Source organism: Marmota flaviventris, chromosome 13 (genome assembly GCF_047511675.1).
Source record: "Marmota flaviventris isolate mMarFla1 chromosome 13, mMarFla1.hap1, whole genome shotgun sequence".
NCBI lineage: Eukaryota > Metazoa > Chordata > Mammalia > Rodentia > Sciuridae > Marmota > Marmota flaviventris.
Window position 1 is genome coordinate 96,602,064 of NC_092510.1, and position 18,346 is coordinate 96,620,409.

The window sequence follows — 18,346 nt, forward strand, 5'->3', positions numbered from 1 at the left end:
AATCCCAGAATATACCCCCAAGCACACCTGCTGTGAAAGTGCCAAAGTAACAAGAAACCCAATAGAAAATGTTCTCTGACCTTCCAGGCAGGAGGAGGACAGGAGCACTCTTGGGGTCCCCAGGATTGCAGACTGCAGGGAAACCTCCAAATTAAGCCTCACTCTCAGGAGCTGCTTCTTCATCAGGCCAGGTGTGGTCCTGCCTGGAGAATGCATAGACACCCCCTTCCCAGGCAGCACCACCCCCTTTGTCCCTGAGCAAGGGCTGAGAACAAGTCCAGGCTAGAAGTGTCCCAGCCCCATGGAAGGACCAAGAAGCAGGCCTCTGCCAAAGCAGCGAGCGCATCTGGAATTGCCACCTGGCTCACGTGTGCCCACCAGCTCCAGGTATCCGGTTCTAGCAAGCTAGAAACTCAAGCTGTGCTCAAGTGAGTCTGACAGACAAGAATGTGAGTCAGGATCATTAGACCAACATCAGGACAGAAGAGAAACAGTGGAAACTTCAGCGCTGACAAATGGTTGTTGCTGCAAGGGCCTGGCGTGCTGGCAGAGTGCACCTAAGCTGTCTGCTGACCCAGGGTGCAAGAGGGAGTCAGATGAAGAAAAAGTCCCAAGAGGGCTCAGCTGACCACGTGACCAACAGTATTGGGAATAGCGGCTGGCATTTGTTGTAAACTGATGTGCCCCTCTGCACTCTGTCTCATTGGCTCTCACCCTTAATCAGAGGGCCATACCTACTGCTTGCCCTCCGATCCCGAGGCCTGTTGTCCTGTGTGATTATTCATAGCACCCTGTTTCGTTCTCAAATGAAGCACCACGCTTCATTTGACCCCTTACCCAGAAGAGTCTTGTCAGCACAAGGCAGTACAGGAAACCCAGGTTTGGGAAGGTGAGGTTGCTGCTGACACTTGGAGTAAATGTCAGGCCTGGGATTCCGCTGACACTGCCAGCCCCAGGCCCTCACACCCACCAAGGCTGCTTCTCCAACCAGAGTGAATAAAAGGTGCCTGTTTGTTTGTTTGTCCAATGGCCAGGAGGAGATTACTTCATACTGTTGCCTGGATGAGTAGAAATGGCATTCGGATCAGCACAGGCGGGGTTTTGTTGGATGTTAGAAAGAGCTTCTTGATCTTACAAGTGGTGAGACCCCAGAATGGGCATCTAGGATGAGCAGTGGCAGCCTCACCTTGGAAAACCTGGAGAAGGGACTGTGCATCATTTGTCCTCCGTGATTCACCCCCAGCCTGGAGGCCAGGGAGGGAATAACCAGATCTTCAACCGCCGTGCCTCCCAGCCTGGGACCCTGTGAATCATCTGCCGCCAGAAGGCTGTGTAGGCTTCCAGGGAGGCTACAGCCAGTTCCTAAGCCCTACCAGCTCAGCTCTCACAAGACCTGCAAATGCACCATTTGTCTCCTGTCCAGCCTTCCATCACCCATCATTTAGCCTTCCTAGCCAGCCCGCCATTATAGATTGCAGCAACCTGGGTCCAGCCCTGTCACAGGAGATAGGAACACAGGAGTGAGCCAGATAGCCCAGGATCAGAAACCCTCCAGATGTGCTTAGAGGAGTAATAGGGGGTGGGGACAGTTTTGCCTGATGCCCTGGGCTCTCGTGCTCCTGGCACGGGTGAGCTGCTGTCTCTAGGGAAGGACTGAGCGCATGGAGGCGGGATGTGGTCACACTGTGAGATCATAGGGCAGGAGGGGATGTGGTTAGGCTGGTTGCCTTTGCCAGGGGGCCAAGGATACTGCTGTTATTTTTTGGGAACCATTTTGAGATTCCCCTAAAGTCCACGCACTGAACCCTCTGTGCCAAGAGCCATGGCCAGCAGAGCAGAGGCAGGGAGTCTGCAGAAGCCATTTAAGAGTCCTGGCTGCTACATTTCCGGTAATGCCTATGTGCTCTGGAGCCCTGGAACTTGGGGAGCCTCAGACAAGAGGGAGAAGTCAGGGCTGGATAGCACTACCCCAGGGTGGCTTCCTGGGGAATCCAGGCTTTGCCTGCAGCTGTTTTTCTGGGTACCAGGGCCACCAGGGACACCTTGGCCTGTCAGAATGGATTTGTTCCTTGAGCACTGGAGCGAGCTCTTTTTGGGTCTATTTCATTGATCCCTCTGCAAGGCAGGGGCTGTGGTTATCCCCATTTCACAGATGAGCACACAGAGGCAAGGTTCACGGTCACTTGCCCAGGGCCACAGAGCTGCCAAGGGGTGGAGCTGGGCTTGGAGTCAGCTTCTTGCCCACACAGTTCTAGCTGGCTCCCTGCCTTTGGGCGCTCTCTCCATGGCTGTCCACACTGCCTGCACATCCAGGGCCGCCTTTCCAAAACTCAATGAGGGGTCGCTTCAGCATCCTACTTGCAAGCAGAGCCCAGCTGCCAGCTCCTGGCCTTAGCATGTGCCCTGCTTTCTGCCTTAAGCACTTCACCCACTGCTTCACCTGATGCGGGCCTGTCTTCCTTTCAGGTGACCTCACGAGGCCATTTCTCTGTGAAGACATCCCTTTGTAGTGAGGTCCCCACCTTCCTCCAGCTTGCAAAAGTGGCCATGGCCTCCTCCAATCCAATATACAGGTCACAGAATGCACCCATCTGGCCACCTGTGAACTTCTTAAAATCATGGTGAGCTTGGATGCAGACTCAGAGGTGTATTACCCTCTGAATGCCCAGTGCCCAGGATGGCACCCAGGCCACTGAATAGGAATTCTAGGATTTCATTCATTCCGTGTATTTCCCCAGCCAGCATCTATACCATAGGCTAGAGATACAGCAGGAAAAAGGCAGGAGAGGTCCCTGCCCTCAAGGGGCCCACAGCCTCAAGCATTCCTAAAGAAGATGATAACACCCAGATAGGTCGGCTCAGGGGCCCATGATCCACTCAGGCTGGGGCCTCAGGGGAGGTACCCCAGAAAAGACACTGGCTGGACATTAGGGAGGCCTGTTGTACAGCTGGGTGGAGGGCTTGTTTGCTTGAGACCTGGGTCTGGGGTTTGCTCCGTGGTTCCACTGGTTGTCTGTTATACAGATCTCCTCTCTGCCTGGCTCAGGGGCGGTTTCGGAAGTTCGGCAGTAGTTAAGGCAGACAGGACCTTCCCTGGGGGAGGGTGTATTGGGACCACCTTAGATGGGGCTTTGGGCATTCCAGAGCCAGGCATGTTCTTGGGCATCTCTGGCAGAAAAGAGGATTGATTCTGGGCTTCTCTGTGGTGGCTTGGCCTGCTTGAGGGAGGACAGGGCAGCAGAGGGGGCTGAGGCTCTGGGCCTGCTGGCCCCAGGACAGGCTGATGTCGCCAGAGAAAGGACCTGACACAATAGCTGGATTGTCAGAGGCTGGCTCCCCCACCCAACATTTTAACATTCCTATGATCAGAGTGTGTCTCACAATTGATATGTACATGGAACAGGACACTGTTAGAATTATAACCGCCACCCCCCCCCCAAAGCTGTTATTAAAGCAGTCCTAAGACTCAGTCCACGTGAGGGAATATAGTTTTGTCATAGAAACTGCCCCCAAATGAGGTTTCTGGTGTGACCTATCTATCACCACAAACTTCAAGCTGCCCACAGCTGAATAACCCTTCTATTTGGGGTGTTTTATATACACTGGGAAAAAATGCGCTATTCAGTGAATTGATTCTTTCTGGGGCTTTCTGCTGCATGATTGTGCAGGATGGTAGTGGGCTGGGCTGGGCTGAGCACAGATTGGGTTTGCATCTTTGCCCTTTGGCCCACTGGTGAGACCATGAGAGAGGCACGGTGCTCCTGAGCCTCAATTTCTGCTTCTGTAAAATGGGGCAGCACCACCCACCTTGAGAACCCTCTGAGCCCCATGGGCCCCCTCTTTAGGACTCTTACACCACTGTGTGTTGGTATAAATATTTACTGTCTACCTGCCTCATCTTGCTGGGCTATGGGCTCCACACAGCAGGGCCCCACCCCCATCTGTCTGTTGTCAATTGAGAACATTCCAGATTAAATGGGTTATGATTCAGAGAGAGGCCAGAGGCTGAATGTACCTGCCTTGGGTGGGGCTTCTGTCTGTTGTTTGTTCTATTGTAGCTACCAGATGCCATCTCTCAGATGTCAGCTCAGGGATTGCTCAAGTGTGGCTCAGTACAAACAGTGAGGATCTGAGCACAGAATCTGCAGTCCTAAGGGAGTCTGCAAAGGAGGATGCAGAAGATGCTCTGTGGTACCTCACTCAAGTAGATGAACATTTCTCTGAGGCCCCACCCCCACATGCTAGAGCTGAGTTCTGATGGGGGCCAGTGCCATGGCTCACCCAGGCATGCAGGTGTTTAATATCCCAGATCCACCTTGTACTGGCCATGGTACAGCAGGGGTGGTGTGCAGCTGCTGGTACCTGATACCAGGAAGAGACGTAACACTCCTGCTCCGCTGCCTCCAAGGTGGGCTTCTGTGGATAACAAGCCATGTGATGAGGCCGGATGAGCATGAGGCTCTCAGAGGGGGTAGTGCAGCGATCCATAGGACAGTAAAAGCAGACTTGGCTGCTGGGGGCATGGGACAGGGACCCAGAAACAGTATCAGGACAAAAGAAATTGAGGAACCTTACTCAAGACAGTGGCATGTGGAGGAAGAAGACATGGGCTTTGTAGACTGACAGTCCTGGATCCAGGTCCCACAGAAATCAATTAAGTGTGTAACCTTGGGCAAATTAACCTCTCTGAGCCTTAGTTTTCTCATCCATGAAATAGGATGCTAACCTTAGAACCTGCCGCTGAGGGTTGTGGTGATAATGAAGTGGGACAAAATGTGCTCCTCACTTAGCCCAGTGGGAGGTTTTTTTCAACCATGATGGGCTCCTTCCTCCACCCATGAGCTTGCAGCAGTGCCGTGTGGAGCCCTCTGGACCGTGTGCTTTACGTGTTTGTGTCTCTTCCACTGAGACCCATTAACCAGGCCATGAAGTTAGTCAGAGCCTCTGCTCAGCCTGAGCTGTCCAGAGAAGACCATGAGCCACCACGCCAGGCCTCCCAGCTGCAGCAGGGAAAATGTGGCTTCAGCAGCCACAGAGGCCTGTGCTAGAGAAGCACATATTTCACAGCAGCTTTCAAAATGCCTCCGAGAGCTCAGGGAGCCTATTGGGGCTAAAGGACAGAAGGTGCTCTCCTGGAATTAAATGCACCAGTGTTCTGTGGCGCAAGATTCACCGCCGTGGCCAGCCTTGCTGGTGGCCACTCCATGCCTCTTCCTCTGCGACTCTAGGACAGTCCTGGCCTCTGGTCCTCCTGTATCATTGAGGAAGTTTTATTTTCTCTGAGATTCTAGCAGGGATGCAAAAGAGCAGAGCAGTGGTGCCCGTGGGCAGGTGGGAGAGGTGGGGTGCTCTGCCTGTGAGGTTCAAGTGCTTGGATCCAAGTGTCTGCACAACTCCTGGGTGTGGACTTCCAGAATGCACACATACTTCAGGTGACCCCAGACATAAAGCCCCTTGGGCTCCTGGAAGGTCCCCATGTGGGTAGTAGTGGCTGCAGCACTGGCTCTGCCTTCTGGGATTTCCTAAAAACTTTAGCAGAATATGTCCAGAACAGGGAAGTAATTTGAGTCCCTGCTGTCCCCTCTGTGCAATTCTGATTATCATGGCTCATGATAACCAGTGACTGATGTTTTCTAAGGATTTTGCCACACACCAGGTCACATGTGCTCCTGGAGAGCAGGGGAATGTGGCCTAGTGCATCTGGAGCTACATCACTGGACTCGAGTCCCGGGGCTGGCACTGACTAGCCCCATGGCCTCACACTCCACCCCTACCTCAGTTTCCTCACCTATAAGATGGGGATACGTGATCGTGTCTGCACTGTAGGGAGATTGTAAGGATTCTGTGCATTGGGAAGCACTTGGCTCAGCTGCTGCTGAGACGGGCATTATTATGCTCACATTTCACAGAAAACTGAGATTTAGAAAGGCTAACCATTCTGCCAGAGCCACTTGGCTAGTAAGTAGAAGAGCCTGGACTTGAAGCCAGCTCAAGAGCTCTACCCTCCTCTGCCTGCACTTGGAAAATCCACGTGGGGAGCATTTGGCCGACCTAGGAAGTGGCGCTCTCAACTTTCCTCAGAGCCCTGGTGAAAAGAGATCCTTTTCTGAGTAACCAAGCTGGCCTCTGGGAGCTCTCATAATCCCACAGCAGAGGCAACAGCTGACCCATGACACATATCACAGAGGGAGAAGGGAAGGATCGGTAAAGAATTTCTGTTTGGAAATGTTATCTAACGCTGAGAACTTTCAAGGGACTTGGTATGTGATGCCTGCAATGTCCCCCTGCTGAGCTGCCAGGGAAGCCCATTGTCCCCTATTTCTTGGCTGCATTCAGCAAGTTCAAGACCTGGGGGACCCTGGGTGCTTGGAGGGGTCTGATGTCCTAGGGCATGGAGGGAAGGTCAGGGCAGCACTTTGCCCCAGTCCCAGTGGCAGAAACCCATGGGTGACAGACATCCCATCCAGCACGGGACACTTCTGCTGCTGTCCTCACCAGCTGGAGGGATGTGAACAGGCTGCTGGGCTCCAGGGAACTTTCTAAGCAAGGCCTTGGTCTACCTCTGGACTGCATTTGCTTCTGCTTCTGCCTTGGCATATTCTCTAGCCTGGGTGTGCAGGAGCCCAAAGCCTAAGGACGCCTCGCCAAGTCCCGCTACCCTGCTGTCTGCAGCTGTCCGTGCACTGCCCCCTCAGGCACACACCTACCCGCACAGCACATATCCCGGCTGCGGCCCCATCCCAGGAGCCGCCTGCTCTCACCCCACAGGCCCTTTGTCTGAAGGAGGAGAGTGGGGCTCACTGATGAAGCCCTCAACATCCTGACCTGTGATCTTGCACCCCAAGCACCACCCCTGCCCATGTCCACAGTCCTGCCCAGGCAGATGCCTGGTTGGCTCCAAGTGAAAGAAGGGAGTGATCCCTGTTGGGTCCAGCTGCACACACTCCCTGGTGGAAGGGTCAGGGTCTGAGCCCCCAGCCCCGGGGCCAGCTGCTGCCTTGCTGCCCCTTGCTGCCACAGACCTGGCAGCTGGCCCCTTACCTCTTCCCTCCTGTGTGGCTCCTGGGGCCGCTCCTCACATGCTGCACTGTGGCGTCAGCGGGGCAGCTTGTCCATGGCCTCCAGGAGAGGTCCCAAGTCACAGGCCGAGCTGGCGGCCCGGCAGCCCTGCTCACTGGCCTCTGTTGGCTCTGACTTGCAGCCGGCTCCAACGAGGATGGGGCGGGGGCCAGCGGGGTGCCCCAGGGCTGCTCACAATCTGCTTTCCCTCACTGCGGGGCAGGCGGCCACCTTGGTGCCATGCTCTGCAGGTCTGGCCTTGGGCAGTGCCGCTCAGGGCTTGGGGTCCATCCTCAGGCCGACTGCAGCAGCCTCATTTGAACTCCCAACTCCTTTGTGGAGGCTTTACATGCCGCTGGAGGAAATTGTGAGCACAGCCTGACCCTGGTTGGCTGCAGGCACTTCTCTCCACCCACCAGTGCAAGAGGATCCCCCAGGCCCCAGAAAGGCTCCGGGCCTCCCCTCAGCCCAGACAGGGGCGGGCCGCCCGGTGATGTCACACTAGCTCCGGCCCCAGCTGGTCCAGCCCCTCCCTGCCCGCCCACTTTGGCGGCCTCAGCGGCCCCCTCCTTTCTCGACATGGGCTGGCGGGCCAGCTCTGCTCCCTGGCCCGCTGCTCCCCAGAGCCAGGCAGCTCCGGGGGCGTCCTGCAGAGGCAGAGCGCTTCCCAGTTGACTCAGGTAATGGGCTCAGATCGCTGCCCTGCAAGCCCAGGGAGCAGCCCTCCCTGACAACTCCCGCCCCATGCACTGCCTACAGAGCCCCAGTCCAGGGCGCTGCTCAGCTCTGTAGCCTCCCTTTGTCAGCTCCCATTTTGGAGGCCTCGCTTGAACTGCTCTCCAAACCCTGGGGAAGGGAGCCCAAGGCCATCCCGTCCCTGCTGCTGGAGGTTAGCAGGAGGCAGCAACTTAGGACCACCCACTAGGGGTGGGGCACCAGAGAAGAATCACTTTCTACCTGAGTCACCTTTCCAATGTCCCTTACCTGCAGCAGTAAATTAGGCAGATACCTCTAGTAATCTATCTCCCAGGGCTGCGGCAAGTGTTCCAAAGGATGGGCCAGCCAGATCTTGCACTCTGAGCCTCTCTGTGGCCCTGTCTGGCCTCAGTGTTATCAGCTGTGACTAGTGGGACTCTTCTAGGAAGAACTGTTGGAGTCCCACTTGAGATCTCGGAGCAGAATCTGCCACCTTAGGTGAAATCTGAACATTCATAGGATCAGAGCAGGAGAGAGTAGATGGCACCTGACCCCATGAATCAAGCATCCTCCAGACCTGATGCCCTGTCAGGCTGGTCAGTGGGGAGGCAGGGTCAGAGGAAGGAGGGCCAGGCCTGCTGCTATGTGCTCTGTCCAAGAGGAAGAGGAAGGCAACCTCCCCGAGGCACCCAAGAGTGTAGTTCACCCTTGTTTGGACTGCAGTGTGGGCAGTATTGGCAGTGGCTCTTTTTTCCTCCTTAAAGTCTTAGTGATGATGGTGGTGAAAACTTCAGTGGAACTCTCCCCACCTCAAGGCACCATGGATTGTGTTCCTGGCCCCTGGGCAGAAGGGCCACTGAGGCCCATTTAGGACTTCCACTAACCTCTGCAGGGGTGCAACTTTCCTTCTTAGCCTCTCCCCAGCCTCTCAAGCTGTCCCCCTTTTCCATCTGTAAGTTCCTTCCCTTTTTAGAAGAGAACCCCGTCTTTGCAGGCCCCCACGTTAGAGAGCTAGATTAGACTGTTGGTCAGAAATACTCCCTTGCTCTGCTGTGGGGTGAAAATGTCAGCCCACTCTGGATTCCCCAGAGGGCCTGGAGAGCTCCTGAGGGGCCATGGGGAGCATGGTGGGCTGGGGCTTGAGGTCAGCAGACATACATGGGAAGGAGCTGAGTTCTTCTCCTCAAGCTGTGCCCTTGGCAGGATAAGGAACCCATATTCTGCAGCCCAAGATAAACACTGAAAGTTTGGTGTGTCTGTCTTTCCCCCTTTCACCCTCTCTTTCTTCCCTCCCAGTTCTCCCAGGAAGAGTTTGTTGGGAACCTGCTCTTGACCAAGGTCCCTGTCCTCTGATCAGCAGTCAGGCTGGGAGGCAGACTGTGTGCACAGAGGTACCGGGCGCTGAGGGCAGATCTCACCAGTAGACCTGGCTGAGCCTGAGTGGGGCAATCAGGGCTCTATGAGGAAGTGATGCTCAGAACTAGCAGGTGACCTCGTGGAGAAAGAAGGGTCTGGGCAGAGAGGATGTGTAAAGAGCCTATGGCTGATTGCTTCTTCAGAGACAGCCCAACATCATCTCCCAGGACCCAAGGAGACCTCAACACTCTGAGCCTCTCTGTGGCCCTGTCTGGCCTCAGTGTTATCAGCTGTGACTAGTGGAACTCTCAGTGTTATGAGCTGTGACAGTGGGACTCTGGTGTCCATGCACCACCTCCTTGAATCTGAGTATCTTTGTGAACTTGTCCCAGCATAACACAGTGGGAGTGACTCTACCTGGCTTGCAAGGCCAAATGAGAGAAGAGCCTGAGCTTTACAGAAGCCACTGTGCAGAGTCCATGTGCTTGATAGGCAGCCCCAGGCGTGTGAAGAAAGAAGCTTCCAGTTGATTCCAGCCCCTGGCCATGGGGCCACCCAGCTTTGGAGTCTTCATTCTTGGGCTTCGACATCAGGAAGCAGAACTAAGCCATTCCCGCCTTCCAGATCCCTGTTCCTGGCCCATAGAGCCCATGGCTGTGAGGCAGGGTGGCTCCAGCTTGCTGGGTCTGGGCAAGTCTCCCACCACAGCAGGAACTGGAGCAGATACCCAGGCTGCAGAGAGTTGAGACCCTAAGAGACAGGTGGGACTTAATCCCAGGAAGCCACCAAAAGGTTTTGAGCAAGACAGTGTCAAGGCTGCTTTTATTTGTAAAAGGCCACATTAGTTGTTGAGTGGAGCTTGGACTGATGGGAGCCACAGACTAGCCATCGAGAGCTGGTGGCAGTGGTTGTGACCATCCTGGCAGGAGGTGATTGGAGGCTGATTGTCCCACTCTGCCCCAGTCCCTTCCTTGATCACTACAGTAATTCTCTTTTCCCAATTTGAAGTCCCTAGGATCCCATTAAGTGAGGGGGCAGCATCAGGTTGGCCTTCCCCTGCCCGTCTTTGCACCACCTCTGCCCTTTTGGTGGTTCAAGGCAGCCAGGGGTCCTGCTGGGGAGCTTGAGCTCTGGAGCCTATTCCAGTTCTGCCACTCATAGCTCTGAGCCTCCCTTTCCTCATCATAACATGTGGATAATACAAGGATCTGCTTCACAGAGCTGTTGTGAAGATTAAATGAGAGATGACATAATAGTGTCACACACTCTGGCTGATGCATAGCTCAGTGACTTCCTTTAATAATTCTTTATTGCTTCCTTCACTGTGAGTACCTCAAGGACAGGAACAAGTGCAGACCACACAGGACTCTCCTGTTGTACAACCCAGGGTGGGGGACAGAACTAAGGACCAGCCGACTGGGGAGGGTGAAATGCTGTGACCTGAGTCTGGCAGATCTGGGCACAGATCCTGACCCTCTTACTACTCTGGGCAACTTTCTTTTTTTTTTTTTTTTAAATATTTATTTTTTAGTTTTCAGCAGACACAACATCTTTGTTTGTATGTGGTGCTGAGGAGCGAACCCGGGCCGCACACATACCAGGCGAGCGCGCTACCGCTGAGCCACATCCCCAGCCCCTGGGCAACTTTCTTATTCTCTCTGAAACTTTGTTTCTTTGTTTCTAAAATGGAGCTGACAATACTTACTGCTCAGGTGAATGTGAGAATTGAATAAGATAAGGCTCACTGACACCGCACCTGGACTCCAGCATCTGCTAGAGCCCAGGAAGCACGGGCTGCCATCCCCTTCTCCCTGCCCTCCCATGTCACCCATCATCTCCATCAAACTTCAGCTTGACTCACGGAGCTCAAAATCCCCCACCTCCTCCAGGTGGAGGATTCTGTTGGATAGAAACATCATGTGACAAAAACGTCAAGGAGAAAGGACTCTTCATTTTCCTTGTAGTTTTCATCAAGATGAAAAACATGTGATGTTTATATGGTGGAGAATACGGAGACTCTTCATGTATGTGCCACAATTTGTACAAATGCTTTCATGTCTTATCACCTTTCTGACAGCAACAAATCAAGTCATCTACTAAGGTACTGTGTATGTGGCAGGGGTGTGTGGGGTCCACACTTGGTGTGTGTTAGAGGGAGGGAGGCTTGGAACTCAATCTTGCAACCTCAGATTCCTACCCAGTTTTAAATTTCCAAAAGTGAACCCAGCCCCCTGAACACGTTTTAAATATTTCTATTATCTTCTGGCCTGTGTTGCTTCTGATAAGTCAGCTGCCTTCCTTTATGTTGTTCCTATATACATAAAGGGTCTTTTGGCTTCTTTCAAGATTTCCCCCCAATCTTTGATTTTTTTAGCAGTTTGACTGTGATGTGACTAATGATTTTCTTCATATTTATTCTATATGGGGTTCAATGAGCTTCTTGAAACAATGGATTGGGTGTTTTGTTTTGTTTTGTTGTTTTTGTTTGGTTTTAGTTTTGGTTTTGGTACCAGGGGTTGAACCCAGGGGCACTCAACCCCTGAGCCACATCCTCAGCCCTTTTTTATATTTTGTTTAGAGACAGGATCTCACTGAGTTGCTTAGGGCTTCACTAAATTGCTGAGGCTGGCTTTGAATTTGTAATCCTCCTTCCTCAGCCTCCTGAGTTTCTTGGATTACAGGCATGTGTCACCATGCCTAAGCTGATTTTTTTTTTTCCCCACTAAATCTGAGGATGTCAGGGAAATTCAGGGTCATTATTCCTTAAATATTTTTTATGCTTCAACTCCCCACTCGTTCTTGAACTCTGTTTACATACTTGTCATTCCACAGGTCACTGAAACTGCATCTATTTATTTATACCCATTCTTCTCTTGCGGTTCAATTTGGGTCATTTCAGTTACCTGTCCCCAAGTTTTCCAACCCTTTCTTGTATAGTATCTAATCTATTAATTTCATCCAAAGCATTTTCTATCAGGTACTGTGGTTTTTGATTCTAGGATTTCCATTTGGATGATTTTTATAGTTCCCATTTCTCTTTCACTATTCCCTATCTGCTCACTCATTATGTCCTTCATTTTTCCTAAAATCCCATGCATATTTATAATGACATTTTAAAATCCTTATCTACTAATTCCAGCATTTAGGTGTGGGGCATAAGTTGGACTTTACTGACTGGTGTTTTTTTTTTTTTTTTTTAATTCTCTTGATTGTGTGTCACATTCTCCTTTCCTCACGTAACTATAATTTTTTATTGTATAGTAGACACTAGATATACAGTACATCAAAGAGATTCTGTATCTGATTTTCTTCCTCTGTTGTGTTTTTCTAGCAGGGAGTGAAGCTGCTTGGTGTGTGGAGGCTTGGTTTTTAGGCTTTGTTTTGGTAGTTTTATTTTGGTTTTGTTCACAGCCTGAGGGCATACCTTTCACCTTGGGCTTACGTATAAGACATGGCATTTCTGGAACCAAATCAAAAGCCTCACATATTTGCTGAGCTGCTTTAACATGGCAGGACTTGAACTCCAAACTCTGTCTTCCAGGACATTGTTGGAATTTCTTCCTCCCCACTACTGCTTTGGTCCTTGGAGTCTCTGTCCACATGTGTACAATTTCGGTGCTAGCTAGAAATTTGAGGGGAATCTGTGTAGTAATTGGGAGGTGTCCCCTTCTGTAGTGCTCTCCTTTCTGGTATCTTTCCCTTTCTGGGATTTTCGAAGTCTGTTCTCTTTGTCCTCTTCCCAGATAGTGACTGCTGCTCTCTGCTTCAGTTCTGCTCTCCTGTGCATCTCCATGTCCCAGAAGTGCCCTGCGTGCTTCCCCTTTTTCGAGGACCTGTTCCCTCCAGCGTCTTTGCTTTTGGTTCTTCTCTGATGCTTCTGAGACTTGTTTTGTTTGAGTTGTCCAGAGTATCAGATTGCTACTGATCAGGGGTTAGGTCAGTCGAGCCCGCTCCTTCATGTCAGGACCTGGGACTTCCCACATCCCAGGTAAGTTTGTCTTCTCACCCAGCCCTGTTCTGCTGCTGCTGGTGGCACTGTAAGCTAGTCAGATGGCTGCTGGCTCCTCGTCCAGGATCTGCCCTCTCTGCTCTTGGTCATATTCTGTTGGGAAATATCAGCCCAAGAGGCCCCAGGTTGCTTCTTTTCAAGTACCCACCTGGTCATTAGAAGATGAAAGAGTTGTGCTGTCCTCACACATCTTGTTAGAGCATCCAGCTCTACATTTAATATATATCAGTTTATTTCTTCCTCTTTGTTATAGTTTAGATCTTAAATATCCTCCCAAGGCACATGTGCTGAAGGCTGGGGTGCTGAAGGCCTGGGGTGCTGCTTTTAGAAGGTGGTGTACCCTTGAGGTGGAGCCTATGGAATGAAGTTAGGTCATTGGTGGCATGCCCTCAAAGGGACCCAGCCTCTCCTCTTCTTCTCCTTTTTCTTCCTGTCCATCATGAGATGAACAAACCTCCTCTGCCACATGTTCCCACCATGTGTGCTTCACCACAGGCACAAAGCAACAGGGCCAAGAAACCTCTGAAGCTATGAGCCAAAATAAATCTTTATTCCTTATAAGTTGATTACCTCAGGTATTTTGTCACAGTGCTGGAAAGCTGACTAACACATCTCTCAAGACTCTGTGAGGGAGTGTTATGGTTCTATTCTAGCAAGAGACTGAGGTTTAGCAAATTGAAGCTGCTGGCACTGAGCCACACAGGTAGGAAGTGAGGGGACTGAAATTAAACCCTACATCAAGCTAGGAGGAACGCAATTGTCCTGAAAACAAGTTGTATTTCTTCAATTCTAACATACTTTTTCTTGTGTTCAGAGCATGATGCATCTTCCAGTTGATGGCATGTCATAGTCTAGTTTACAGCTCTTTTTTTCTCTAATAGAATATGACGCATTTTACAGTTGAGGACTTATTTGTCAGATTTGAAGAAGTGTGACTGTTTTAGTCATCAAAGCTCCAGTTAAGTTGGCCCATGGTAGAGGAAAAAAAAGGCAAGTCCCTCCCTTCCTGGTCAGCTGGTCTTGGAAAGGCCTGGGGGAGTGTCCAAGCATCAGGAAGCCTGCACACTGCCAAAGGCATCCATCCACCAGATGTAACAAAACAGCCGCCTCTGAGCTGAGAGTCAGCCAGCTGGTCCCTCCTGTCCTGGAGGCGTGTTTCAGGTCCTGTGACTTGCTGCTCCTTGCTGGGCAGGGGCTGTACCCTGGTGGGAAGTTAGGAGACTTGTGTCTGTGTGAAGTCTCCAAGGTAGTGCTACTGTCTGGTGTCACAAAGGATATCCAGGCACCATAGAAAGTCCTTTGAGGAGTCTGTCTGATAAATCCTTGCTAGATAAACCAATCCAAAGGTCAGAACAGGGTGCATGCTCAGTTTCAAAGCAGCTCTGAGAGCCAGTTGTTAGCTCACATATGATCCGTTTCACTCTTAACTTCTCCATCCACGTGTCAAGGGACAGTCGGGCCAGTACCTCTCCTCAAGTGTGGACATCACCTGAAAAACCCGTTTGTTAGTCAACAAATATTATTAAGCCCCATCTGAGCACCAGGTCAATTTTCCCAAAGCCAATATGCTGAGATTTCAGTCAACTGGTTTTCATGATACCTCAGAATAAGATTTTAAGGAATGCTCATTTTTCCTTGGCCTAATGCTCCTCTACTGCAGCTGAGCTGGGGCCCATCCCAAGAGGGGAGACTGAGGACCATGGAGAGTAGAGACTCCATTGTAGTTGGCTGGTTTTCTTTGTTTCTTCATAACAAAAATTTCACAGAAGTTTTCTAAAATATCCCCATCTAATATAAAATTTTTAAAATATTCTCATTACTGAAACCTGGTCTAGATCAGGCAGGACCTTTGTCCCAGATAGCCCCACTCTTCTGAACACTGCTGCATCAGAGTAAAACCTTCAAGACATGAGCCTTTGGGAAACCATTCAAATCCAAACCCTAACAGATTGCAACCCCCTTACACAGATACCTGCTAAAACCCTCATGGGAGAAAGCAGCTAAGCTGTTTCTGACCTTGTTGACCTTTCTGGGACCCAAGGAGGCAGCTAAGTGAGGGCTTCTGGCAAAAGCCTGATAAAGTGAAGTTCTAGGAATGAGAGCGGGGCGGGGGGGGGGGGGGGGGGCGCGGTCACCAGACAGAGGTGCTGGTGCCAGCCAATGACTGCTGCAGGGAGCTCTGACTGCAGGTCTGATGTAGGGGTCTCCAGGGACCACACACAGGGCCTGCAAGGAGTAAGGGCACTGGTGTAGGAGGCTTGCCTCAGTGCCACCAGCCTCCGGACTACTCCTTGCCCACCCTCCTCCCTCCCTGGCAGGGCCAGATAAGTCCTAGCTCTGAGGCCTGAAGCCCTGAAGGGCAGGGATGGGCTTTCCCTCTGTGGGTGTTCTCCGCCTGCTGCCCAGATTGCTCTTTGGTACCCTGAGGTCGGCCATGAGGACTGCTCAGTGGGCTTCCTTGCTTGGGTTAGGGCTGCCTGGTGCAGGCACCAGTGGGAAACAAGAGGGTGGGAAGAGAGCAGGTCTCTCCTTGCAGAGCAACCCTGTCTTTGTGTTATAGGATCTGCCAGTGACGGATGCCAGTTCCACCTCCACCACTTACTAACTATGTGACTTCTGAATTCTCCAGTCTCCATTTCCTCATTTAAAATGAGATAGCACTGTCCCCTTCCTAGGATGTCAGGGAGGAATAAGTGAGTCAGTGTGAGTGCTAATGTCCAGTGTAGCATCTGGGCAGAGTTGGTACTCAGCACATGCTCTCTTCCTTTGGTGATCTGGAGCCCTGTTATTTCGGGTCCTCTGAAAATCAGTCACTTTGCCTCTCTGTCTTGAGAACTTTCCTTTAGCTTCCTCTTTTGGGTTTGTCATATCTGTCACTCTCCTAGCACCACTACCTCTAGCCTCACTACTGATAGTCCTTCAATCCCTTCACCTGCAGCCAGTGTAGGAAACCTGCTTAACCAAAGAAAGGGACCTTTTAACACGTTGGAATGTAGGCTGTGGAGACTGTGCAGACACCCCCCCCCCCAAAATAGCTCTCAACATTTTCTAAGTACTTATTGATCCCTAACCCCATATAAGGTGGGGTTCTGTTTTTATTTCCCAGTGTTTTAGTCAACATTTTTATTGATGTGATAAAAAGACCTGATAAGAACAATGCAGAGGAGAAGTTTATTTGAGGCTCACGGTTTCAAAGGTCTTCATCCATAGATGGCTGACCCATTGCTCTGGGCCCAAGGTGAGGCAGAAAGGACATGGAGGAGGAAAGGACATGGAGGAGGAAAGCAGCTCCGAACATGGCAATCAAGAAATGGGGAGAGAGAGACAGAGAGCGAGCAAGTACACATGCCAGCTCCACTCACCAGGGACAAAATGTAAACTCCAAAGCCATGCTCCCAGTGACCTACTTACTTCAGCCACACCCTACCTGCCTACAGTTACCACCAATTAATCCATCAGTGGACTAATTCACTGGTTAAATGACAACTCTCATATTCTAATAATTTCATCTGTGGATGTTCTTGGATTGTCTCACACATGAGTTTTGGGGGCATGGATAATATCTAAATAACACCCAATTTCTGGATGCAGAAACTGAGGCTTATGTTAATTGTCCAGGGTCACATGCTGGGTCAGTGGTAAGGTAGGCACTCTGGCTCACAGGGACTGTCATCTCAGCCTCTGGGTATTCTTCCTTTGTGATAAATAAAAAGCAGCTCCCCAGATCCCAGGAAGCAAGTCATTCAGATAATCCACTAATTGGCTGGAAAACTACAAGGTTTTCTCTATAAATATGCAATGTTTTAAAGTTTCTATCTGTTCTTGTTCAGCCTTTTACACAGAGCCACAGGGACACACAGATGCACATTTGCACTGGCCTCAGTGAACCCTGGCTGCTCACGCTGTTGCTGTCAGCCTCTCCTGGGTGACTCAGGCCTGCACAACAGACTGACTTCACTGAGGGTTGCAGGGTGGGGGAGGGGCGCTGCTTACAGGAGCCCCATAAATCCCAGGCAGCTGTGTTCCTTGTTGCTTTTCCAACTCTTCCTAGCGGACACCTTCCCCTCCCAGCCTCTCCTCCTTCTCCTTCTCATTTGCTGCTTCTCACCAGCCAAAGTCCAGGGAGTCTGATCATTATTTGTAAATAGCACTAACCTAGCCTAAAAGGCTCCCCTGTGAGAGAAGTGCCTGAGCTCTATCACCCAAGGCCTTGGGGCCTACCATCCCTCTGCTCTTACATGACAGCTGCAGGCCCACACTCCCTGGCCTGGCCCAGTGGGAGGCCTCCATGTGGATTCTCATCAGGCCTCAAGACAGCACTGCCCAGGAAAGGTCCTCACCACCACCTACCATCTTGATGACGACATGGCTCTGCTCAGCCAGGAACCACAAAGCCAGGGTTTGGATCTGAGGCTGCTTGGACCCAAAGTCCATACCCCTGACAGACTTCCCAGCAATGTGAGGTAGGGCAGCCCAGGGACGCTTTTGACCCTCATTTCTTCATCTGTACCAGAGTACTGTTTATGCCCAGGGCTAGCGCCTAGGTTGAGAGGCTGTGTGCCTGAAACGTGGTTGGTGCTTGGTAGATGTTGGGTCTCTTGTGTGCAACACTTCAGCCCAGCCCGGGGCAGTGGTCTCAAGCTTCGGTGGCTTCAGAATTAAGTTGGGGTCTGGTGAAAACTCAGTTTTCTATGTCCCACCCTCAGATTAGGTAGGTCTGGGGTGGGGCCCAGGAATTTGCATTTTGTTCTAACAAGTTTACACAAGGACCCTTGAGTCTGGCTTGACCCCAAAATAACCACAACTGCTTCTGATAACTGTCTTGTGTGAAGATGCTGGCTCTGTGGCAGGCAGGAAGGCGTGGTTTGGCTTTTTCTGGCCATTTCCTGGGAGCTGGCCACTTTGCCCTCGCTCTCGCCTGTGTGGCACTGGCCCTGGGAAATTGCAGTGTTTAAGCTACATGAAGTCTGGACAGGAACCAGGACTCACTTGGCCGATTTCATCTCATCTCTGGTACAGAATGGGAAAGAAAAGGATCATAAAAAAAGATAATGATCTTATAGAATGGCTCTGAGAAGTTAACTACCAAAGAAACAACGGAACACCTGGGAGCTCTGTTCAGATTAGGCATGCTTTTGCTTGGCAGTTGGGATTTTAGGTTTCCAGGAAGCAATAGGTCTTCTTTCCTCCCCAGCAATCTGGGTGGGTGCTCTGGGGGCTCCAGTG

The 18,346-nt window shown here is 51.3% G+C and overlaps 2 protein-coding genes across 13 annotated transcripts in view; one reads left to right on the forward strand and one right to left on the reverse strand.

The window, feature by feature from the left end:
• Positions 1–7,533, reverse strand: part of Angptl2 (angiopoietin like 2) — a 34,945-nt gene extending 27,412 nt beyond the window's left edge. Inside the window, exon 1 of the mRNA XM_027944115.2 lies at positions 7,042–7,533. The gene's annotated coding sequence lies outside the window, so the exon portion shown is untranslated. The remainder of the gene's footprint in view (positions 1–7,041) is intronic.
• The window catches only part of Ralgps1 (Ral GEF with PH domain and SH3 binding motif 1), a 244,625-nt gene that overhangs the window by 157,455 nt on the left and 68,824 nt on the right, over positions 1–18,346 (forward strand). The gene's annotated exons all lie outside the window — the stretch shown is intronic.